The sequence below is a fragment of the Ambystoma mexicanum genome, chromosome 2q (assembly GCF_040938575.1).
Source record: "Ambystoma mexicanum isolate Mex_15411 chromosome 2q, UKY_AmexF1_1, whole genome shotgun sequence".
Taxonomy (NCBI): domain Eukaryota; kingdom Metazoa; phylum Chordata; class Amphibia; order Caudata; family Ambystomatidae; genus Ambystoma; species Ambystoma mexicanum.
This window is the reverse complement of record NC_090924.1, coordinates 125,734,282-125,758,731: the sequence shown is the minus strand read 5'-3', so window position 1 is coordinate 125,758,731 and position 24,450 is coordinate 125,734,282. Positions and strand designations below refer to the sequence as shown.

The following is a 24,450-nucleotide window of genomic DNA, read 5'->3' as shown; positions in this document are numbered from 1 at the left end:
GTGTATGAGCCAAATGAATGCCCCAGTCGGCACGCTCTGACTGTCTTCACAGGTCTCCTCCTCATCCCGAAGGTTGGTGGCCCATTGACATCAGGGTGGAAGGTGCTTGCGATACACTGTTCCTTCCTTCCTTCCTTCCTTCCTTTATTCCTCTTATGCTGTTTATGTAATAAGAGGGGACGATACACAGAAGAGAGAAAGTGGCCCAACACACTAGACTAGCAGTCTTCTGATCAATCTGCAGCTGGCAAGGTGGGGGAGAGCCTTTATTTTGCACCTGCTGGGATCTGCATTGGCAGAAGCTCTGAGGGCTGGGCCTTTCCTTTTGCCTGTAAAAACAAAAAGCAGCCCTCCTCCCTCCAGCCCTGAGAGCATGGGCGTGACACTGGAAAAAGCAGCATCTCCCCTTTGGTAAAGATGACCATTGCACAGCTGCTCACTCAGAGCTCGATCGTGCTCGATCAGGCGAGATATATTTAGGTCACCAGCAAAGTCTGTTCTCTTTTCTTGCGTAGGGTGAGCATTCACAGAGCCCAGCTTCGTTGACAAGAGTGCAAAAGGTGTATACTAAAAACTTTCTGCTTTACTTGAGCGCCATGGCCGTTATTATATTTTGGCTGCTCCAAGCAATCTCTGTCCAGCCGATGCAAATTTCCAGCTCAAATTTTCCCAGCACTCAAAAAGTCCCTCCTCCCGCCAGCTCTGCTTTCAGGAAGTTCAGCAGAAGCAGTCCAACTTCTGTTCCCACTTCAGAGGAAAAGCTTTCTCGGGCCAGAGAAAGCCAGGGAATCACTGTACCGGCAAGTGCATTTCTTACAACTGGTAATCCCTCAGAACACAGAAATGAAGAAGCTGTATATGAAAATGTATTATTTCTTTGGTACACTAACCTATGTAACTAATATGGACCATTTCAGAGGACGGAGCGGACCCAACTGTGATCCCAGAGACCCAAATACCCAGCAGTAGGGAAAATAAATCCTCTCTGTGCTCTGCAACATTACATACACAAAATGCAAGCGCGTGCATTTTTTTATTGGCCCCATATACAGAATACATGTGAGGATGCTTGCCTTCCCAGTGTATTTCTCAAGCTCTTGAGAGCATATGCTATTTCCATGGGAACGCAAATAAGTTCATACTTTACATTTGTGTGTGACAAAAGGGGAAAAAAACTATTTTGTGTAAAATGCCAGCAGAGAGTGTTTCTGCCCGGTCTCGAACCGGGGACCTTTCGCGTGTGAGGCGAACGTGATAACCACTACACTACAGAAACAGCTGCTTGCTCACCTTTGTAGGGACTGGGAGAACAGGTGCAAAGGGCAGTGCAAGTGGACCTGCTTAAAGACTAATCAAATGCCTTGCGCCTGAAGCTCACACAATCCAGCCTAAAACATACGTCCTATCAAGCATGCGCACATATACAAGTATGCCAGCTGAGGGCCTATGCAGCGTACAGAGGGAAGGACATATTTCCACTTTGAGATCGGACGGCCAAAACTCACAAGCAAATCAAGGAATGTTACTGAGAGCTAACAGAGAACACAAAGTGCTTGTCGCAAGGACATGGCACGCAAAGAGGTTCAGGAAGTGAATTGTTCATCGACTACTGCTTACCGAGAAAACCAGAGAGTCTGTCCAATGAAAATAACATTGAAAAAACAAAAAAAAGGAGCTCAAGTTAACCACCTTGATTGGGCTCGCACGGGATTTGAACCCGGGACCTCTCGCACCCAAAGCGAGAATCATACCCCTAGACCAACGAGCCACGGTCCTTTGAGCATTTGACGGAATTGTCCTCAGCGTTTGCACCCCCCTTAGGATTCGAGGCCAAGAATGCCTATTCCTGAAGTTTGTTCCTGCCGCTGAAAGCCTTGTCGGTGTATGAGCCAAATGAATGCCCCAGTCGGCACGCTCTGACTGTCTTCACAGGTCTCCTCCTCATCCCGAAGGTTGGTGGCCCATTGACATCAGGGTGGAAGGTGCTTGCGATACACTGTTCCTTCCTTCCTTTATTCCTCTTATGCTGTTTATGTAATAAGAGGGGACGATACACAGAAGAGAGAAAGTGGCCCAACACACTAGACTAGCAGTCTTCTGATCAATCTGCAGCTGGCAAGGTGGGGGAGAGCCTTTATTTTGCACCTGCTGGGATCTGCATTGGCAGAAGCTCTGAGGGCTGGGCCTTTCCTTTTGCCTGTAAAAACAAAAAGCAGCCCTCCTCCCTCCAGCCCTGAGAGCATGGGCGTGACACTGGAAAAAGCAGCATCTCCCCTTTGGTAAAGATGACCATTGCACAGCTGCTCACTCAGAGCTCGATCGTGCTCGATCAGGCGAGATATATTTAGGTCACCAGCAAAGTCTGTTCTCTTTTCTTGCGTAGGGTGAGCATTCACAGAGCCCAGCTTCGTTGACAAGAGTGCAAAAGGTGTATACTAAAAGCTTTCTGCTTTACTTGAGCGCCATGGCCGTTATTATATTTTGGCTGCTCCAAGCAATCTCTGTCCAGCCGATGCAAATTTCCAGCTCAAATTTTCCCAGCACTCAAAAAGTCCCTCCTCCCGCCAGCTCTGCTTTCAGGAAGTTCAGCAGAAGCAGTCCAACTTCTGTTCCCACTTCAGAGGAAAAGCTTTCTCGGGCCAGAGAAAGCCAGGGAATCACTGTACCGGCAAGTGCATTTCTTACAACTGGTAATCCCTCAGAACACAGAAATGAAGAAGCTGTATATGAAAATGTATTATTTCTTTGGTACACTAACCTATGTAACTAATATGGACCATTTCAGAGGACGGAGCGGACCCAACTGTGATCCCAGAGACCCAAATACCCAGCAGTAGGGAAAATAAATCCTCTCTGTGCTCTGCAACATTACATACACAAAATGCAAGCGCGTGCATTTTTTTATTGGCCCCATATACAGAATACATGTGAGGATGCTTGCCTTCCCAGTGTATTTCTCAAGCTCTTGAGAGCATATGCTATTTCCATGGGAACGCAAATAAGTTCATACTTTACATTTGTGTGTGACAAAAGGGGAAAAAAACTATTTTGTGTAAAATGCCAGCAGAGAGTGTTTCTGCCCGGTCTCGAACCGGGGACCTTTCGCGTGTGAGGCGAACGTGATAACCACTACACTACAGAAACAGCTGCTTGCTCACCTTTGTAGGGACTGGGAGAACAGGTGCAAAGGGCAGTGCAAGTGGACCTGCTTAAAGACTAATCAAATGCCTTGCGCCTGAAGCTCACACAATCCAGCCTAAAACATACGTCCTATCAAGCATGCGCACATATACAAGTATGCCAGCTGAGGGCCTATGCAGCGTACAGAGGGAAGGACATATTTCCACTTTGAGATCGGACGGCCAAAACTCACAAGCAAATCAAGGAATGTTACTGAGAGCTAACAGAGAACACAAAGTGCTTGTCGCAAGGACATGGCACGCAAAGAGGTTCAGGAAGTGAATTGTTCATCGACTACTGCTTACCGAGAAAACCAGAGAGTCTGTCCAATGAAAATAACATTGAAAAAACAAAAAATAGGAGCTCAAGTTAACCACCTTGATTGGGACCTCTCGCACCCAAAGCGAGAATCATACCCCTAGACCAACGAGCCACGGTCCTTTGAGCATTTGACGGAATTGTCCTCAGCGTTTGCACCCCCCTTAGGATTCGAGGTAAAGAATGCCTATTCCTGAAGTTTGTTCCTGCCGCTGAAAGCCTTGTCGGTGTATGAGCCAAATGAATGCCCCAGTCGGCACGCTCTGTCTTCACAGGTCTCCTCCTCATCCCGAAGGTTGGTGGCCCATTGACATCAGGGTGGAAGGTGCTTGCGATACACTGTTCCTTCCTTCCTTCCTTCCTTCCTTTATTCCTCTTATGCTGTTTATGTAATAAGAGGGGACGATACACAGAAGAGAGAAAGTGGCCCAACACACTAGACTAGCAGTCTTCTGATCAATCTGCAGCTGGCAAGGTGGGGGAGAGCCTTTATTTTGCACCTGCTGGGATCTGCATTGGCAGAAGCTCTGAGGGCTGGGCCTTTCCTTTTGCCTGTAAAAACAAAAAGCAGCCCTCCTCCCTCCAGCCCTGAGAGCATGGGCGTGACACTGGAAAAAGCAGCATCTCCCCTTTGGTAAAGATGACCATTGCACAGCTGCTCACTCAGAGCTCGATCGTGCTCGATCAGGCGAGATATATTTAGGTCACCAGCAAAGTCTGTTCTCTTTTCTTGCGTAGGGTGAGCATTCACAGAGCCCAGCTTCGTTGACAAGAGTGCAAAAGGTGTATACTAAAAGCTTTCTGCTTTACTTGAGCGCCATGGCCGTTATTATATTTTGGCTGCTCCAAGCAATCTCTGTCCAGCCGATGCAAATTTCCAGCTCAAATTTTCCCAGCACTCAAAAAGTCCCTCCTCCCGCCAGCTCTGCTTTCAGGAAGTTCAGCAGAAGCAGTCCAACTTCTGTTCCCACTTCAGAGGAAAAGCTTTCTCGGGCCAGAGAAAGCCAGGGAATCACTGTACCGGCAAGTGCATTTCTTACAACTGGTAATCCCTCAGAACACAGAAATGAAGAAGCTGTATATGAAAATGTATTATTTCTTTGGTACACTAACCTATGTAACTAATATGGACCATTTCAGAGGACGGAGCGGACCCAACTGTGATCCCAGAGACCCAAATACCCAGCAGTAGGGAAAATAAATCCTCTCTGTGCTCTGCAACATTACATACACAAAATGCAAGCGCGTGCATTTTTTTATTGGCCCCATATACAGAATACATGTGAGGATGCTTGCCTTCCCAGTGTATTTCTCAAGCTCTTGAGAGCATATGCTATTTCCATGGGAACGCAAATAAGTTCATACTTTACATTTGTGTGTGACAAAAGGGGAAAAAAACTATTTTGTGTAAAATGCCAGCAGAGAGTGTTTCTGCCCGGTCTCGAACCGGGGACCTTTCGCGTGTGAGGCGAACGTGATAACCACTACACTACAGAAACAGCTGCTTGCTCACCTTTGTAGGGACTGGGAGAACAGGTGCAAAGGGCAGTGCAAGTGGACCTGCTTAAAGACTAATCAAATGCCTTGCGCCTGAAGCTCACACAATCCAGCCTAAAACATACGTCCTATCAAGCATGCGCACATATACAAGTATGCCAGCTGAGGGCCTATGCAGCGTACAGAGGGAAGGACATATTTCCACTTTGAGATCGGACGGCCAAAACTCACAAGCAAATCAAGGAATGTTACTGAGAGCTAACAGAGAACACAAAGTGCTTGTCGCAAGGACATGGCACGCAAAGAGGTTCAGGAAGTGAATTGTTCATCGACTACTGCTTACCGAGAAAACCAGAGAGTCTGTCCAATGAAAATAACATTGAAAAAACAAAAAAAAGGAGCTCAAGTTAACCACCTTGATTGGGCTCGTACGGGATTTGAACCCGGGACCTCTCGCACCCAAAGCGAGAATCATACCCCTAGACCAACGAGCCACGGTCCTTTGAGCATTTGACGGAATTGTCCTCAGCGTTTGCACCCCCCTTAGGATTCGAGGCCAAGAATGCCTATTCCTGAAGTTTGTTCCTGCCGCTGAAAGCCTTGTCGGTGTATGAGCCAAATGAATGCCCCAGTCGGCACGCTCTGACTGTCTTCACAGGTCTCCTCCTCATCCCGAAGGTTGGTGGCCCATTGACATCAGGGTGGAAGGTGCTTGCGATACACTGTTCCTTCCTTCCTTTATTCCTCTTATGCTGTTTATGTAATAAGAGGGGACGATACACAGAAGAGAGAAAGTGGCCCAACACACTAGACTAGCAGTCTTCTGATCAATCTGCAGCTGGCAAGGTGGGGGAGAGCCTTTATTTTGCACCTGCTGGGATCTGCATTGGCAGAAGCTCTGAGGGCTGGGCCTTTCCTTTTGCCTGTAAAAACAAAAAGCAGCCCTCCTCCCTCCAGCCCTGAGAGCATGGGCGTGACACTGGAAAAAGCAGCATCTCCCCTTTGGTAAAGATGACCATTGCACAGCTGCTCACTCAGAGCTCGATCGTGCTCGATCAGGCGAGATATATTTAGGTCACCAGCAAAGTCTGTTCTCTTTTCTTGCGTAGGGTGAGCATTCACAGAGCCCAGCTTCGTTGACAAGAGTGCAAAAGGTGTATACTAAAAGCTTTCTGCTTTACTTGAGCGCCATGGCCGTTATTATATTTTGGCTGCTCCAAGCAATCTCTGTCCAGCCGATGCAAATTTCCAGCTCAAATTTTCCCAGCACTCAAAAAGTCCCTCCTCCCGCCAGCTCTGCTTTCAGGAAGTTCAGCAGAAGCAGTCCAACTTCTGTTCCCACTTCAGAGGAAAAGCTTTCTCGGGCCAGAGAAAGCCAGGGAATCACTGTACCGGCAAGTGCATTTCTTACAACTGGTAATCCCTCAGAACACAGAAATGAAGAAGCTGTATATGAAAATGTATTATTTCTTTGGTACACTAACCTATGTAACTAATATGGACCATTTCAGAGGACGGAGCGGACCCAACTGTGATCCCAGAGACCCAAATACCCAGCAGTAGGGAAAATAAATCCTCTCTGTGCTCTGCAACATTACATACACAAAATGCAAGCGCGTGCATTTTTTTATTGGCCCCATATACAGAATACATGTGAGGATGCTTGCCTTCCCAGTGTATTTCTCAAGCTCTTGAGAGCATATGCTATTTCCATGGGAACGCAAATAAGTTCATACTTTACATTTGTGTGTGACAAAAGGGGAAAAAAACTATTTTGTGTAAAATGCCAGCAGAGAGTGTTTCTGCCCGGTCTCGAACCGGGGACCTTTCCCGTGTGAGGCGAACGTGATAACCACTACACTACAGAAACAGCTGCTTGCTCACCTTTGTAGGGACTGGGAGAACAGGTGCAAAGGGCAGTGCAAGTGGACCTGCTTAAAGACTAATCAAATGCCTTGCGCCTGAAGCTCACACAATCCAGCCTAAAACATACGTCCTATCAAGCATGCGCACATATACAAGTATGCCAGCTGAGGGCCTATGCAGCGTACAGAGGGAAGGACATATTTCCACTTTGAGATCGGACGGCCAAAACTCACAAGCAAATCAAGGAATGTTACTGAGAGCTAACAGAGAACACAAAGTGCTTGTCGCAAGGACATGGCACGCAAAGAGGTTCAGGAAGTGAATTGTTCATCGACTACTGCTTACCGAGAAAACCAGAGAGTCTGTCCAATGAAAATAACATTGAAAAAACAAAAAATAGGAGCTCAAGTTAACCACCTTGATTGGGACCTCTCGCACCCAAAGCGAGAATCATACCCCTAGACCAACGAGCCACAGTCCTTTGAGCATTTGACGGAATTGTCCTCAGCGTTTGCACCCCCCTTAGGATTCGAGGCCAAGAATGCCTATTCCTGAAGTTTGTTCCTGCCGCTGAAAGCCTTGTCGGTGTATGAGCCAAATGAATGCCCCAGTCGGCACGCTCTGACTGTCTTCACAGGTCTCCTCCTCATCCCGAAGGTTGGTGGCCCATTGACATCAGGGTGGAAGGTGCTTGCGATACACTGTTCCTTCCTTCCTTCCTTCCTTCCTTTATTCCTCTTATGCTGTTTATGTAATAAGAGGGGACGATACACAGAAGAGAGAAAGTGGCCCAACACACTAGACTAGCAGTCTTCTGATCAATCTGCAGCTGGCAAGGTGGGGGAGAGCCTTTATTTTGCACCTGCTGGGATCTGCATTGGCAGAAGCTCTGAGGGCTGGGCCTTTCCTTTTGCCTGTAAAAACAAAAAGCAGCCCTCCTCCCTCCAGCCCTGAGAGCATGGGCGTGACACTGGAAAAAGCAGCATCTCCCCTTTGGTAAAGATGACCATTGCACAGCTGCTCACTCAGAGCTCGATCGTGCTCGATCAGGCGAGATATATTTAGGTCACCAGCAAAGTCTGTTCTCTTTTCTTGCGTAGGGTGAGCATTCACAGAGCCCAGCTTCGTTGACAAGAGTGCAAAAGGTGTATACTAAAAGCTTTCTGCTTTACTTGAGCGCCATGGCCGTTATTATATTTTGGCTGCTCCAAGCAATCTCTGTCCAGCCGATGCAAATTTCCAGCTCAAATTTTCCCAGCACTCAAAAAGTCCCTCCTCCCGCCAGCTCTGCTTTCAGGAAGTTCAGCAGAAGCAGTCCAACTTCTGTTCCCACTTCAGAGGAAAAGCTTTCTCGGGCCAGAGAAAGCCAGGGAATCACTGTACCGGCAAGTGCATTTCTTACAACTGGTAATCCCTCAGAACACAGAAATGAAGAAGCTGTATATGAAAATGTATTATTTCTTTGGTACACTAACCTATGTAACTAATATGGACCATTTCAGAGGACGGAGCGGACCCAACTGTGATCCCAGAGACCCAAATACCCAGCAGTAGGGAAAATAAATCCTCTCTGTGCTCTGCAACATTACATACACAAAATGCAAGCGCGTGCATTTTTTTATTGGCCCCATATACAGAATACATGTGAGGATGCTTGCCTTCCCAGTGTATTTCTCAAGCTCTTGAGAGCATATGCTATTTCCATGGGAACGCAAATAAGTTCATACTTTACATTTGTGTGTGACAAAAGGGGAAAAAAACTATTTTGTGTAAAATGCCAGCAGAGAGTGTTTCTGCCCGGTCTCGAACCGGGGACCTTTATAACCACTACACTACAGAAACAGCTGCTTGCTCACCTTTGTAGGGACTGGGAGAACAGGTGCAAAGGGCAGTGCAAGTGGACCTGCTTAAAGACTAATCAAATGCCTTGCGCCTGAAGCTCACACAATCCAGCCTAAAACATACGTCCTATCAAGCATGCGCACATATACAAGTATGCCAGCTGAGGGCCTATGCAGCGTACAGAGGGAAGGACATATTTCCACTTTGAGATCGGACGGCCAAAACTCACAAGCAAATCAAGGAATGTTACTGAGAGCTAACAGAGAACACAAAGTGCTTGTCGCAAGGACATGGCACGCAAAGAGGTTCAGGAAGTGAATTGTTCATCGACTACTGCTTACCGAGAAAACCAGAGAGTCTGTCCAATGAAAATAACATTGAAAAAACGAAAAAAAGGAGCTCAAGTTAACCACCTTGATTGGGCTCGTACGGGATTTGAACCCGGGACCTCTCGCACCCAAAGCGAGAATCATACCCCTAGACCAACGAGCCACGGTCCTTTGAGCATTTGACGGAATTGTCCTCAGCGTTTGCACCCCCCTTAGGATTCGAGGCCAAGAATGCCTATTCCTGAAGTTTGTTCCTGCCGCTGAAAGCCTTGTCGGTGTATGAGCCAAATGAATGCCCCAGTCGGCACGCTCTGACTGTCTTCACAGGTCTCCTCCTCATCCCGAAGGTTGGTAGCCCATTGACATCAGGGTGGAAGGTGCTTGCGATACACTGTTCCTTCCTTCCTTCCTTCCTTCCTTTATTCCTCTTATGCTGTTTATGTAATAAGAGGGGACGATACACAGAAGAGAGAAAGTGGCCCAACACACTAGACTAGCAGTCTTCTGATCAATCTGCAGCTGGCAAGGTGGGGGAGAGCCTTTATTTTGCACCTGCTGGGATCTGCATTGGCAGAAGCTCTGAGGGCTGGGCCTTTCCTTTTGCCTGTAAAAACAAAAAGCAGCCCTCCTCCCTCCAGCCCTGAGAGCATGGGCGTGACACTGGAAAAAGCAGCATCTCCCCTTTGGTAAAGATGACCATTGCACAGCTGCTCACTCAGAGCTCGATCGTGCTCGATCAGGCCAGATATATTTAGGTCACCAGCAAAGTCTGTTCTCTTTTCTTGCGTAGGGTGAGCATTCACAGAACCCAGCTTCGTTGACAAGAGTGCAAAAGGTGTATACTAAAAGCTTTCTGCTTTACTTGAGCGCCATGGCCGTTATTATATTTTGGCTGCTCCAAGCAATCTCTGTCCAGCCGATGCAAATTTCCAGCTCAAATTTTCCCAGCACTCAAAAAGTCCCTCCTCCCGCCAGCTCTGCTTTCAGGAAGTTCAGCAGAAGCAGTCCAACTTCTGTTCCCACTTCAGAGGAAAAGCTTTCTCGGGCCAGAGAAAGCCAGGGAATCACTGTACCGGCAAGTGCATTTCTTACAACTGGTAATCCCTCAGAACACAGAAATGAAGAAGCTGTATATGAAAATGTATTATTTCTTTGGTACACTAACCTATGTAACTAATATGGACCATTTCAGAGGACGGAGCGGACCCAACTGTGATCCCAGAGACTCAAATACCCAGCAGTAGGGAAAATAAATCCTCTCTGTGCTCTGCAACATTACATACACAAAATGCAAGCGCGTGCATTTTTTTATTGGCCCCATATACAGAATACATGTGAGGATGCTTGCCTTCCCAGTGTATTTCTCAAGCTCTTGAGAGCATATGCTATTTCCATGGGAACGCAAATAAGTTCATACTTTACATTTGTGTGTGACAAAAGGGGAAAAAAACTATTTTGTGTAAAATGCCAGCAGAGAGTGTTTCTGCCCGGTCTCGAACCGGGGACCTTTCGCGTGTGAGGCGAACGTGATAACCACTACACTACAGAAACAGCTGCTTACTCACCTTTGTAGGGACTGGGAGAACAGGTGCAAAGGGCAGTGCAAGTGGACCTGCTTAAAGACTAATCAAATGCCTTGCGCCTGAAGCTCACACAATCCAGCCTAAAACATACGTCCTATCAAGCATGCGCACATATACAAGTATGCCAGCTGAGGGCCTATGCAGCGTACAGAGGGAAGGACATATTTCCACTTTGAGATCGGACGGCCAAAACTCACAAGCAAATCAAGGAATGTTACTGAGAGCTAACAGAGAACACAAAGTGCTTGTCGCAAGGACATGGCACGCAAAGAGGTTCAGGAAGTGAATTGTTCATCGACTACTGCTTACCGAGAAAACCAGAGAGTCTGTCCAATGAAAATAACATTGAAAAAACAAAAAATAGGAGCTCAAGTTAACCACCTTGATTGGGACCTCTCGCACCCAAAGCGAGAATCATACCCCTAGACCAACGAGCCACGGTCCTTTGAGCATTTGACGGAATTGTCCTCAGCGTTTGCACCCCCCTTAGGATTCGAGGTAAAGAATGCCTATTCCTGAAGTTTGTTCCTGCCGCTGAAAGCCTTGTCGGTGTATGAGCCAAATGAATGCCCCAGTCGGCACGCTCTGACTGTCTTCACAGGTCTCCTCCTCATCCCGAAGGTTGGTGGCCCATTGACATCAGGGTGGAAGGTGCTTGCGATACACTGTTCCTTCCTTCCTTCCTTCCTTCCTTTATTCCTCTTATGCTGTTTATGTAATAAGAGGGGACGATACACAGAAGAGAGAAAGTGGCCCAACACACTAGACTAGCAGTCTTCTGATCAATCTGCAGCTGGCAAGGTGGGGGAGAGCCTTTATTTTGCACCTGCTGGGATCTGCATTGGCAGAAGCTCTGAGGGCTGGGCCTTTCCTTTTGCCTGTAAAAACAAAAAGCAGCCCTCCTCCCTCCAGCCCTGAGAGCATGGGCGTGACACTGGAAAAAGCAGCATCTCCCCTTTGGTAAAGATGACCATTGCACAGCTGCTCACTCAGAGCTCGATCGTGCTCGATCAGGCGAGATATATTTAGGTCACCAGCAAAGTCTGTTCTCTTTTCTTGCGTAGGGTGAGCATTCACAGAGCCCAGCTTCGTTGACAAGAGTGCAAAAGGTGTATACTAAAAGCTTTCTGCTTTACTTGAGCGCCATGGCCGTTATTATATTTTGGCTGCTCCAAGCAATCTCTGTCCAGCCGATGCAAATTTCCAGCTCAAATTTTCCCAGCACTCAAAAAGTCCCTCCTCCCGCCAGCTCTGCTTTCAGGAAGTTCAGCAGAAGCAGTCCAACTTCTGTTCCCACTTCAGAGGAAAAGCTTTCTCGGGCCAGAGAAAGCCAGGGAATCACTGTACCGGCAAGTGCATTTCTTACAACTGGTAATCCCTCAGAACACAGAAATGAAGAAGCTGTATATGTAAATGTATTATTTCTTTGGTACACTAACCTATGTAACTAATATGGACCATTTCAGAGGACGGAGCGGACCCAACTGTGATCCCAGAGACCCAAATACCCAGCAGTAGGGAAAATAAATCCTCTCTGTGCTCTGCAACATTACATACACAAAATGCAAGCGCGTGCATTTTTTTATTGGCCCCATATACAGAATACATGTGAGGATGCTTGCCTTCCCAGTGTATTTCTCAAGCTCTTGAGAGCATATGCTATTTCCATGGGAACGCAAATAAGTTCATACTTTACATTTGTGTGTGACAAAAGGGGAAAAAAACTATTTTGTGTAAAATGCCAGCAGAGAGTGTTTCTGCCCGGTCTCGAACCGGGGACCTTTCGCGTGTGAGGCGAACGTGATAACCACTACACTACAGAAACAGCTGCTTGCTCAACTTTGTAGGGACTGGGAGAACAGGTGCAAAGGGCAGTGCAAGTGGACCTGCTTAAAGACTAATCAAATGCCTTGCGCCTGAAGCTCACACAATCCAGCCTAAAACATACGTCCTATCAAGCATGCGCACATATACAAGTATGCCAGCTGAGGGCCTATGCAGCGTACAGAGGGAAGGACATATTTCCACTTTGAGATCGGACGGCCAAAACTCACAAGCAAATCAAGGAATGTTACTGAGAGCTAACAGAGAACACAAAGTGCTTGTCGCAAGGACATGGCACGCAAAGAGGTTCAGGAAGTGAATTGTTCATCGACTACTGCTTACCGAGAAAACCAGAGAGTCTGTCCAATGAAAATAACATTGAAAAAACAAAAAAAAGGAGCTCAAGTTAACCACCTTGATTGGGCTCGTACGGGATTTGAACCCGGGACCTCTCGCACCCAAAGCGAGAATCATACCCCTAGACCAACGAGCCACGGTCCTTTGAGCATTTGACGGAATTGTCCTCAGCGTTTGCACCCCCCTTAGGATTCGAGGCCAAGAATGCCTATTCCTGAAGTTTGTTCCTGCCGCTGAAAGCCTTGTCGGTGTATGAGCCAAATGAATGCCCCAGTCGGCACGCTCTGACTGTCTTCACAGGTCTCCTCCTCATCCCGAAGGTTGGTGGCCCATTGACATCAGGGTGGAAGGTGCTTGCGATACACTGTTCCTTCCTTCCTTTATTCCTCTTATGCTGTTTATGTAATAAGAGGGGACGATACACAGAAGAGAGAAAGTGGCCCAACACACTAGACTAGCAGTCTTCTGATCAATCTGCAGCTGGCAAGGTGGGGGAGAGCCTTTATTTTGCACCTGCTGGGATCTGCATTGGCAGAAGCTCTGAGGGCTGGGCCTTTCCTTTTGCCTGTAAAAACAAAAAGCAGCCCTCCTCCCTCCAGCCCTGAGAGCATGGGCGTGACACTGGAAAAAGCAGCATCTCCCCTTTGGTAAAGATGACCATTGCACAGCTGCTCACTCAGAGCTCGATCGTGCTCGATCAGGCGAGATATATTTAGGTCACCAGCAAAGTCTGTTCTCTTTTCTTGCGTAGGGTGAGCATTCACAGAGCCCAGCTTCGTTGACAAGAGTGCAAAAGGTGTATACTAAAAGCTTTCTGCTTTACTTGAGCGCCATGGCCGTTATTATATTTTGGCTGCTCCAAGCAATCTCTGTCCAGCCGATGCAAATTTCCAGCTCAAATTTTCCCAGCACTCAAAAAGTCCCTCCTCCCGCCAGCTCTGCTTTCAGGAAGTTCAGCAGAAGCAGTCCAACTTCTGTTCCCACTTCAGAGGAAAAGCTTTCTCGGGCCAGAGAAAGCCAGGGAATCACTGTACCGGCAAGTGCATTTCTTACAACTGGTAATCCCTCAGAACACAGAAATGAAGAAGCTGTATATGAAAATGTATTATTTCTTTGGTACACTAACCTATGTAACTAATATGGACCATTTCAGAGGACGGAGCGGACCCAACTGTGATCCCAGAGACCCAAATACCCAGCAGTAGGGAAAATAAATCCTCTCTGTGCTCTGCAACATTACATACACAAAATGCAAGCGCGTGCATTTTTTTATTGGCCCCATATACAGAATACATGTGAGGATGCTTGCCTTCCCAGTGTATTTCTCAAGCTCTTGAGAGCATATGCTATTTCCATGGGAACGCAAATAAGTTCATACTTTACATTTGTGTGTGACAAAAGGGGAAAAAAACTATTTTGTGTAAAATGCCAGCAGAGAGTGTTTCTGCCCGGTCTCGAACCGGGGACCTTTCGCGTGTGAGGCGAACGTGATAACCACTACACTACAGAAACAGCTGCTTGCTCACCTTTGTAGGGACTGGGAGAACAGGTGCAAAGGGCAGTGCAAGTGGACCTGCTTAAAGACTAATCAAATGCCTTGCGCCTGAAGATCACACAATCCAGCCTAAAACATACGTCCTATCAAGCATGCGCACATATACAAGTATGCCAGCTGAGGGCCTATGCAGCGTACAGAGGGAAGGACATATTTCCACTTTGAGATCGGACGGCCAAAACTCACAAGCAAATCAAGGAATGTTACTGAGAGCTAACAGAGAACACAAAGTGCTTGTCGCAAGGACATGGCACGCAAAGAGGTTCAGGAAGTGAATTGTTCATCGACTACTGCTTACCGAGAAAACCAGAGAGTCTGTCCAATGAAAATAACATTGAAAAAACAAAAAATAGGAGCTCAAGTTAACCACCTTGATTGGGACCTCTCGCACCCAAAGCGAGAATCATACCCCTAGACCAACGAGCCACGGTCCTTTGAGCATTTGACGGAATTGTCCTCAGCGTTTGCACCCCCCTTAGGATTCGAGGTAAAGAATGCCTATTCCTGAAGTTTGTTCCTGCCGCTGAAAGCCTTGTCGGTGTATGAGCCAAATGAATGCCCCAGTCGGCACGCTCTGACTGTCTTCACAGGTCTCCTCCTCATCCCGAAGGTTGGTGGCCCATTGACATCAGGGTGGAAGGTGCTTGCGATACACTGTTCCTTCCTTCCTTCCTTCCTTCCTTTATTCCTCTTATGCTGTTTATGTAATAAGAGGGGACGATACACAGAAGAGAGAAAGTGGCCCAACACACTAGACTAGCAGTCTTCTGATCAATCTGCAGCTGGCAAGGTGGGGGAGAGCCTTTATTTTGCACCTGCTGGGATCTGCATTGGCAGAAGCTCTGAGGGCTGGGCCTTTCCTTTTGCCTGTAAAAACAAAAAGCAGCCCTCCTCCCTCCAGCCCTGAGAGCATGGGCGTGACACTGGAAAAAGCAGCATCTCCCCTTTGGTAAAGATGACCATTGCACAGCTGCTCACTCAGAGCTCGATCGTGCTCGATCAGGCGAGATATATTTAGGTCACCAGCAAAGTCTGTTCTCTTTTCTTGCGTAGGGTGAGCATTCACAGAGCCCAGCTTCGTTGACAAGAGTGCAAAAGGTGTATACTAAAAGCTTTCTGCTTTACTTGAGCGCCATGGCCGTTATTATATTTTGGCTGCTCCAAGCAATCTCTGTCCAGCCGATGCAAATTTCCAGCTCAAATTTTCCCAGCACTCAAAAAGTCCCTCCTCCCGCCAGCTCTGCTTTCAGGAAGTTCAGCAGAAGCAGTCCAACTTCTGTTCCCACTTCAGAGGAAAAGCTTTCTCGGGCCAGAGAAAGCCAGGGAATCACTGTACCGGCAAGTGCATTTCTTACAACTGGTAATCCCTCAGAACACAGAAATGAAGAAGCTGTATATGAAAATGTATTATTTCTTTGGTACACTAACCTATGTAACTAATATGGACCATTTCAGAGGACGGAGCGGACCCAACTGTGATCCCAGAGACCCAAATACCCAGCAGTAGGGAAAATAAATCCTCTCTGTGCTCTGCAACATTACATACACAAAATGCAAGCGCGTGCATTTTTTTATTGGCCCCATATACAGAATACATGTGAGGATGCTTGCCTTCCCAGTGTATTTCTCAAGCTCTTGAGAGCATATGCTATTTCCATGGGAACGCAAATAAGTTCATACTTTACATTTGTGTGTGACAAAAGGGGAAAAAAACTATTTTGTGTAAAATGCCAGCAGAGAGTGTTTCTGCCCGGTCTCGAACCGGGGACCTTTATAACCACTACACTACAGAAACAGCTGCTTGCTCACCTTTGTAGGGACTGGGAGAACAGGTGCAAAGGGCAGTGCAAGTGGACCTGCTTAAAGACTAATCAAATGCCTTGCGCCTGAAGCTCACACAATCCAGCCTAAAACATACGTCCTATCAAGCATGCGCACATATACAAGTATGCCAGCTGAGGGCCTATGCAGCGTACAGAGGGAAGGACATATTTCCACTTTGAGATCGGACGGCCAAAACTCACAAGCAAATCAAGGAATGTTACTGAGAGCTAACAGAGAACACAAAGTGCTTGTCGCAAGGACATGGCACGCAAAGAGGTTCAGGAAGTGAATTGTTCATCGACTACTGCTTACCGAGAAAACCAGAGAGTCTGTCCAATGAAAATAACATTGAAAAAACGAAAAAAAGGAGCTCAAGTTAACCACCTTGATTGGGCTCGTACGGGATTTGAACCCGGGACCTCTCGCACCCAAAGCGAGAATCATACCCCTAGACCAACGAGCCACGGTCCTTTGAGCATTTGACGGAATTGTCCTCAGCGTTTGCACCCCCCTTAGGATTCGAGGCCAAGAATGCCTATTCCTGAAGTTTGTTCCTGCCGCTGAAAGCCTTGTCGGTGTATGAGCCAAATGAATGCCCCAGTCGGCACGCTCTGACTGTCTTCACAGGTCTCCTCCTCATCCCGAAGGTTGGTGGCCCATTGACATCAGGGTGGAAGGTGCTTGCGATACACTGTTCCTTCCTTCCTTCCTTCCTTCCTTTATTCCTCTTATGCTGTTTATGTAATAAGAGGGGACGATACACAGAAGAGAGAAAGTGGCCCAACACACTAGACTAGCAGTCTTCTGATCAATCTGCAGCTGGCAAGGTGGGGGAGAGCCTTTATTTTGCACCTGCTGGGATCTGCATTGGCAGAAGCTCTGAGGGCTGGGCCTTTCCTTTTGCCTGTAAAAACAAAAAGCAGCCCTCCTCCCTCCAGCCCTGAGAGCATGGGCGTGACACTGGAAAAAGCAGCATCTCCCCTTTGGTAAAGATGACCATTGCACAGCTGCTCACTCAGAGCTCGATCGTGCTCGATCAGGCCAGATATATTTAGGTCACCAGCAAAGTCTGTTCTCTTTTCTTGCGTAGGGTGAGCATTCACAGAACCCAGCTTCGTTGACAAGAGTGCAAAAGGTGTATACTAAAAGCTTTCTGCTTTACTTGAGCGCCATGGCCGTTATTATATTTTGGCTGCTCCAAGCAATCTCTGTCCAGCCGATGCAAATTTCCAGCTCAAATTTTCCCAGCACTCAAAAAGTCCCTCCTCCCGCCAGCTCTGCTTTCAGGAAGTTCAGCAGAAGCAGTCCAACTTCTGTTCCCACTTCAGAGGAAAAGCTTTCTCGGGCCAGAGAAAGCCAGGGAATCACTGTACCGGCAAGTGCATTTCTTACAACTGGTAATCCCTCAGAACACAGAAATGAAGAAGCTGTATATGAAAATGTATTATTTCTTTGGTACACTAACCTATGTAACTAATATGGACCATTTCAGAGGACGGAGCGGACCCAACTGTGATCCCAGAGACTCAAATACCCAGCAGTAGGGAAAATAAATCCTCTCTGTGCTCTGCAACATTACATACACAAAATGCAAGCGCGTGCATTTTTTTATTGGCCCCATATACAGAATACATGTGAGGATGCTTGCCTTCCCAGTGTATTTCTCAAGCTCTTGAGAGCATATGCTATTTCCATGGGAACGCAAATAAGTTCATACTTTACATTTGTGTGTGACAAAAGGGGAAAAAAACTATTTTGTGTAAAATGCCAGCAGAGAGTGTTTCTGCCCGGTCTCGAACCGGGGACCTTTCGCGTGTGAGGCGAACGTGATAACCACTACACTACAGAAACAGCTGCTTACTCACCTTTGTAGGGACTGGGAGAACAGGTGCAAAGGGCAGTGCAAGTGGACCTGCTTAAAGACTAATCAAATGCCTTGCGCCTGAAGCTCACACAATCCAGCCTAAAACATACGTCCTATCAAGCATGCGCACATATACAAGTATGCCAGCTGAGGGCCTATGCAGCGTACAGAGGGAAGGACATATTTCCACTTTGAGATCGGACGGCCAAAACTCACAAGCAAATCAAGGAATGTTACTGAGAGCTAACAGAGAACACAAAGTGCTTGTCGCAAGGACATGGCACGCAAAGAGGTTCAGGAAGTGAATTGTTCATCGACTACTGCTTACCGAGAAAACCAGAGAGTCTGTCCAATGAAAATAACATTGAAAAAACAAAAAATAGGAGCTCAAGTTAACCACCTTGATTGGGACCTCTCGCACCCAAAGCGAGAATCATACCCCTAGACCAACGAGCCACGGTCCTTTGAGCATTTGACGGAATTGTCCTCAGCGTTTGCACCCCCCTTAGGATTCGAGGTAAAGAATGCCTATTCCTGAAGTTTGTTCCTGCCGCTGAAAGCCTTGTCGGTGTATGAGCCAAATGAATGCCCCAGTCGGCACGCTCTGACTGTCTTCACAGGTCTCCTCCTCATCCCGAAGGTTGGTGGCCCATTGACATCAGGGTGGAAGGTGCTTGCGATACACTGTTCCTTCCTTCCTTCCTTCCTTCCTTTATTCCTCTTATGCTGTTTATGTAATAAGAGGGGACGATACACAGAAGAGAGAAAGTGGCCCAACACACTAGACTAGCAGTCTTCTGATCAATCTGCAGCTGGCAAGGTGGGGGAGAGCCTTTATTTTGCACCTGCTGGGATCTGCATTGGCAGAAGCTCTGAGGGCTGGGCCTTTCCTTTTGCCTGTAAAAACAAAAAGCAGCCCTCCTCCCTCCAGCCCTGAGAGCATGGGCGTGACACTGGAAAAAGCAGCATCTCCCCTTTGGTAAAGATGACCATTGCACAGCTGCTCACTCAGAGCTCGATCGTGCTCGATCAGGCGAGATATATTTAGGTCACCAGCAAAGTCTGTTCTCTTTTCTTGCGTAGGGTGAGCATTCACAGAGCCCAGCTTCGTTGACAAGAGTGCAAAAGGTGTATACTAAAAACTTTCTGCTTTACTTGAGCGCCATGGCCGTTATTATATTTTGGCTGCTCCAAGCAATCTCTGTCCAGCCGATGCAAATTTCCAGCTCAAATTTTCCCAGCACTCAAAAAGTCCCTCCTCCCGCCAGCTCTGCTTTCAGGAAGTTCAGCAGAAGCAGTCCAACTTCTGTTCCCACTTCAGAGGAAAAGCTTTCTCGGGCCAGAGAAAGCCAGGGAATCACTGTACCGGCAAGTGCATTTCTTACAACTGGTAATCCCTCAGAACACAGAAATGAAGAAGCTGTATATGAAAATGTATTATTTCTTTGGTACACTAACCTATGTAACTAATATGGACCATTTCAGAGGACGGAGCGGACCCAACTGTGATCCCAGAGACCCAAATACCCAGCAGTAGGGAAAATAAATCCTCTCTGTGCTCTGCAACATTACATACACAAAATGCAAGCGCGTGCATTTTTTTATTGGCCCCATATACAGAATACATGTGAGGATGCTTGCCTTCCCAGTGTATTTCTCAAGCTCTTGAGAGCATATGCTATTTCCATGGGAACGCAAATAAGTTCATACTTTACATTTGTGTGTGACAAAAGGGGAAAAAAACTATTTTGTGTAAAATGCCAGCAGAGAGTGTTTCTGCCCGGTCTCGAACCGGGGACCTTTCGCGTGTGAGGCGAACGTGATAACCACTACACTACAGAAACAGCTGCTTGCTCACCTTTGTAGGGACTGGGAGAACAGGTGCAAAGGGCAGTGCAAGTGGACCTGCTTAAAGACTAATCAAATGCCTTGCGCCTGAAGCTCACACAATCCAGCCTAAAACATACGTCCTATCAAGCATGCGCACATATACAAGTATGCCAGCTGAGGGCCTATGCAGCGTACAGAGGGAAGGACATATTTCCACTTTGAGATCGGACGGCCAAAACTCACAAGCAAATCAAGGAATGTTACTGAGAGCTAACAGAGAACACAAAGTGCTTGTCGCAAGGACATGGCACGCAAAGAGGTTCAGGAAGTGAATTGTTCATCGACTACTGCTTACCGAGAAAACCAGAGAGTCTGTCCAATGAAAATAACATTGAAAAAACAAAAAAAAGGAGCTCAAGTTAACCACCTTGATTGGGCTCGCACGGGATTTGAACCCGGGACCTCTCGCACCCAAAGCGAGAATCATACCCCTAGACCAACGAGCCACGGTCCTTTGAGCATTTGACGGAATTGTCCTCAGCGTTTGCACCCCCCTTAGGATTCGAGGCCAAGAATGCCTATTCCTGAAGTTTGTTCCTGCCGCTGAAAGCCTTGTCGGTGTATGAGCCAAATGAATGCCCCAGTCGGCACGCTCTGACTGTCTTCACAGGTCTCCTCCTCATCCCGAAGGTTGGTGGCCCATTGACATCAGGGTGGAAGGTGCTTGCGATACACTGTTCCTTCCTTCCTTTATTCCTCTTATGCTGTTTATGTAATAAGAGGGGACGATACACAGAAGAGAGAAAGTGGCCCAACACACTAGACTAGCAGTCTTCTGATCAATCTGCAGCTGGCAAGGTGGGGGAGAGCCTTTATTTTGCACCTGCTGGGATCTGCATTGGCAGAAGCTCTGAGGGCTGGGCCTTTCCTTTTGCCTGTAAAAACAAAAAGCAGCCCTCCTCCCTCCAGCCCTGAGAGCATGGGCGTGACACTGGAAAAAGCAGCATCTCCCCTTTGGTAAAGATGACCATTGCACAGCTGCTCACTCAGAGCTCGATCGTGCTCGATCAGGCGAGATATATTTAGGTCACCAGCAAAGTCTGTTCTCTTTTCTTGCGTAGGGTGAGCATTCACAGAGCCCAGCTTCGTTGACAAGAGTGCAAAAGGTGTATACTAAAAGCTTTCTGCTTTACTTGAGCGCCATGGCCGTTATTATATTTTGGCTGCTCCAAGCAATCTCTGTCCAGCCGATGCAAATTTCCAGCTCAAATTTTCCCAGCACTCAAAAAGTCCCTCCTCCCGCCAGCTCTGCTTTCAGGAAGTTCAGCAGAAGCAGTCCAACTTCTGTTCCCACTTCAGAGGAAAAGCTTTCTCGGGCCAGAGAAAGCCAGGGAATCACTGTACCGGCAAGTGCATTTCTTACAACTGGTAATCCCTCAGAACACAGAAATGAAGAAGCTGTATATGAAAATGTATTATTTCTTTGGTACACTAACCTATGTAACTAATATGGACCATTTCAGAGGACGGAGCGGACCCAACTGTGATCCCAGAGACCCAAATACCCAGCAGTAGGGAAAATAAATCCTCTCTGTGCTCTGCAACATTACATACACAAAATGCAAGCGCGTGCATTTTTTTATTGGCCCCATATACAGAATACATGTGAGGATGCTTGCCTTCCCAGTGTATTTCTCAAGCTCTTGAGAGCATATGCTATTTCCATGGGAACGCAAATAAGTTCATACTTTACATTTGTGTGTGACAAAAGGGGAAAAAAACTATTTTGTGTAAAATGCCAGCAGAGAGTGTTTCTGCCCGGTCTCGAACCGGGGACCTTTCGCGTGTGAGGCGAACGTGATAACCACTACACTACAGAAACAGCTGCTTGCTCACCTTTGTAGGGACTGGGAGAACAGGTGCAAAGGGCAGTGCAAGTGGACCTGCTTAAAGACTAATCAAATGCCTTGCGCCTGAAGCTCACACAATCCAGCCTAAAACATACGTCCTATCAAGCATGCGCACATATACAAGTATGCCAGCTGAGGGCCTATGCAGCGTACAGAGGGAAGGACATATTTCCACTTTGAGATCGGACGGCCAAAACTCACAAGCAAATCAAGGAATGTTACTGAGAGCTAACAGAGAACACAAAGTGCTTGTCGCAAGGACATGGCACGCAAAGAGGTTCAGGAAGTGAATTGTTCATCGACTACTGCTTACCGAGAAAACCAGAGAGTCTGTCCAATGAAAATAACATTGAAAAAACAAAAAATAGGAGCTCAAGTTAACCACCTTGATTGGGACCTCTCGCACCCAAAGCGAGAATCATACCCCTAGACCAACGAGCCACGGTCCTTTGAGCATTTGACGGAATTGTCCTCAGCGTTTGCACCCCCCTTAGGATTCGAGGTAAAGAATGCCTATTCCTGAAGTTTGTTCCTGCCGCTGAAAGCCTTGTCGGTGTATGAGCCAAATGAATGCCCCAGTCGGCACGCTCTGTCTTCACAGGTCTCCTCCTCATCCCGAAGGTTGGTGGCCCATTGACATCAGGGTGGAAGGTGCTTGCGATACACTGTTCCTTCCTTCCTTCCTTCCTTCCTTTATTCCTCTTATGCTGTTTATGTAATAAGAGGGGACGATACACAGAAGAGAGAAAGTGGCCCAACACACTAGACTAGCAGTCTTCTGATCAATCTGCAGCTGGCAAGGTGGGGGAGAGCCTTTATTTTGCACCTGCTGGGATCTGCATTGGCAGAAGCTCTGAGGGCTGGGCCTTTCCTTTTGCCTGTAAAAACAAAAAGCAGCCCTCCTCCCTCCAGCCCTGAGAGCATGGGCGTGACACTGGAAAAAGCAGCATCTCCCCTTTGGTAAAGATGACCATTGCACAGCTGCTCACTCAGAGCTCGATCGTGCTCGATCAGGCGAGATATATTTAGGTCACCAGCAAAGTCTGTTCTCTTTTCTTGCGTAGGGTGAGCATTCACAGAGCCCAGCTTCGTTGACAAGAGTGCAAAAGGTGTATACTAAAAGCTTTCTGCTTTACTTGAGCGCCATGGCCGTTATTATATTTTGGCTGCTCCAAGCAATCTCTGTCCAGCCGATGCAAATTTCCAGCTCAAATTTTCCCAGCACTCAAAAAGTCCCTCCTCCCGCCAGCTCTGCTTTCAGGAAGTTCAGCAGAAGCAGTCCAACTTCTGTTCCCACTTCAGAGGAAAAGCTTTCTCGGGCCAGAGAAAGCCAGGGAATCACTGTACCGGCAAGTGCATTTCTTACAACTGGTAATCCCTCAGAACACAGAAATGAAGAAGCTGTATATGAAAATGTATTATTTCTTTGGTACACTAACCTATGTAACTAATATGGACCATTTCAGAGGACGGAGCGGACCCAACTGTGATCCCAGAGACCCAAATACCCAGCAGTAGGGAAAATAAATCCTCTCTGTGCTCTGCAACATTACATACACAAAATGCAAGCGCGTGCATTTTTTTATTGGCCCCATATACAGAATACATGTGAGGATGCTTGCCTTCCCAGTGTATTTCTCAAGCTCTTGAGAGCATATGCTATTTCCATGGGAACGCAAATAAGTTCATACTTTACATTTGTGTGTGACAAAAGGGGAAAAAAACTATTTTGTGTAAAATGCCAGCAGAGAGTGTTTCTGCCCGGTCTCGAACCGGGGACCTTTCGCGTGTGAGGCGAACGTGATAACCACTACACTACAGAAACAGCTGCTTGCTCACCTTTGTAGGGACTGGGAGAACAGGTGCAAAGGGCAGTGCAAGTGGACCTGCTTAAAGACTAATCAAATGCCTTGCGCCTGAAGCTCACACAATCCAGCCTAAAACATACGTCCTATCAAGCATGCGCACATATACAAGTATGCCAGCTGAGGGCCTATGCAGCGTACAGAGGGAAGGACATATTTCCACTTTGAGATCGGACGGCCAAAACTCACAAGCAAATCAAGGAATGTTACTGAGAGCTAACAGAGAACACAAAGTGCTTGTCGCAAGGACATGGCACGCAAAGAGGTTCAGGAAGTGAATTGTTCATCGACTACTGCTTACCGAGAAAACCAGAGAGTCTGTCCAATGAAAATAACATTGAAAAAACAAAAAAAAGGAGCTCAAGTTAACCACCTTGATTGGGCTCGTACGGGATTTGAACCCGGGACCTCTCGCACCCAAAGCGAGAATCATACCCCTAGACCAACGAGCCACGGTCCTTTGAGCATTTGACGGAATTGTCCTCAGCGTTTGCACCCCCCTTAGGATTCGAGGCCAAGAATGCCTATTCCTGAAGTTTGTTCCTGCCGCTGAAAGCCTTGTCGGTGTATGAGCCAAATGAATGCCCCAGTCGGCACGCTCTGACTGTCTTCACAGGTCTCCTCCTCATCCCGAAGGTTGGTGGCCCATTGACATCAGGGTGGAAGGTGCTTGCGATACACTGTTCCTTCCTTCCTTTATTCCTCTTATGCTGTTTATGTAATAAGAGGGGACGATACACAGAAGAGAGAAAGTGGCCCAACACACTAGACTAGCAGTCTTCTGATCAATCTGCAGCTGGCAAGGT

The 24,450-nt window shown here is 47.3% G+C and overlaps 10 non-coding genes across 10 annotated transcripts; all 10 read right to left on the bottom strand.

Annotated features, from left to right (window-relative positions):
- Positions 1–1,203: 1,203 nt before the first annotated feature.
- On the bottom strand, positions 1,204–1,276 carry TRNAV-CAC (transfer RNA valine (anticodon CAC)). Its single transcript has one exon. It is a non-coding gene; the product is annotated as a tRNA-Val (tRNA).
- Positions 1,277–3,071: 1,795 nt separating this feature from the next.
- TRNAV-CAC (transfer RNA valine (anticodon CAC)) lies at positions 3,072–3,144 on the bottom strand. Its single transcript has one exon. It is a non-coding gene; the product is annotated as a tRNA-Val (tRNA).
- A 1,780-nt stretch (positions 3,145–4,924) lies between these two features.
- TRNAV-CAC (transfer RNA valine (anticodon CAC)) lies at positions 4,925–4,997 on the bottom strand. Its single transcript has one exon. It is a non-coding gene; the product is annotated as a tRNA-Val (tRNA).
- Positions 4,998–10,510: 5,513 nt separating this feature from the next.
- Positions 10,511–10,583, bottom strand: TRNAV-CAC (transfer RNA valine (anticodon CAC)). The gene has a single exon. It is a non-coding gene; the product is annotated as a tRNA-Val (tRNA).
- A 1,784-nt stretch (positions 10,584–12,367) lies between these two features.
- Positions 12,368–12,440, bottom strand: TRNAV-CAC (transfer RNA valine (anticodon CAC)). Its single transcript has one exon. It is a non-coding gene; the product is annotated as a tRNA-Val (tRNA).
- Positions 12,441–14,235: 1,795 nt separating this feature from the next.
- TRNAV-CAC (transfer RNA valine (anticodon CAC)) lies at positions 14,236–14,308 on the bottom strand. The gene has a single exon. It is a non-coding gene; the product is annotated as a tRNA-Val (tRNA).
- A 3,645-nt stretch (positions 14,309–17,953) lies between these two features.
- Positions 17,954–18,026, bottom strand: TRNAV-CAC (transfer RNA valine (anticodon CAC)). Its single transcript has one exon. It is a non-coding gene; the product is annotated as a tRNA-Val (tRNA).
- Positions 18,027–19,810: 1,784 nt separating this feature from the next.
- TRNAV-CAC (transfer RNA valine (anticodon CAC)) lies at positions 19,811–19,883 on the bottom strand. The gene has a single exon. It is a non-coding gene; the product is annotated as a tRNA-Val (tRNA).
- A 1,795-nt stretch (positions 19,884–21,678) lies between these two features.
- On the bottom strand, positions 21,679–21,751 carry TRNAV-CAC (transfer RNA valine (anticodon CAC)). Its single transcript has one exon. It is a non-coding gene; the product is annotated as a tRNA-Val (tRNA).
- Positions 21,752–23,531: 1,780 nt separating this feature from the next.
- TRNAV-CAC (transfer RNA valine (anticodon CAC)) lies at positions 23,532–23,604 on the bottom strand. The gene has a single exon. It is a non-coding gene; the product is annotated as a tRNA-Val (tRNA).
- Positions 23,605–24,450: the final 846 nt, after the last annotated feature.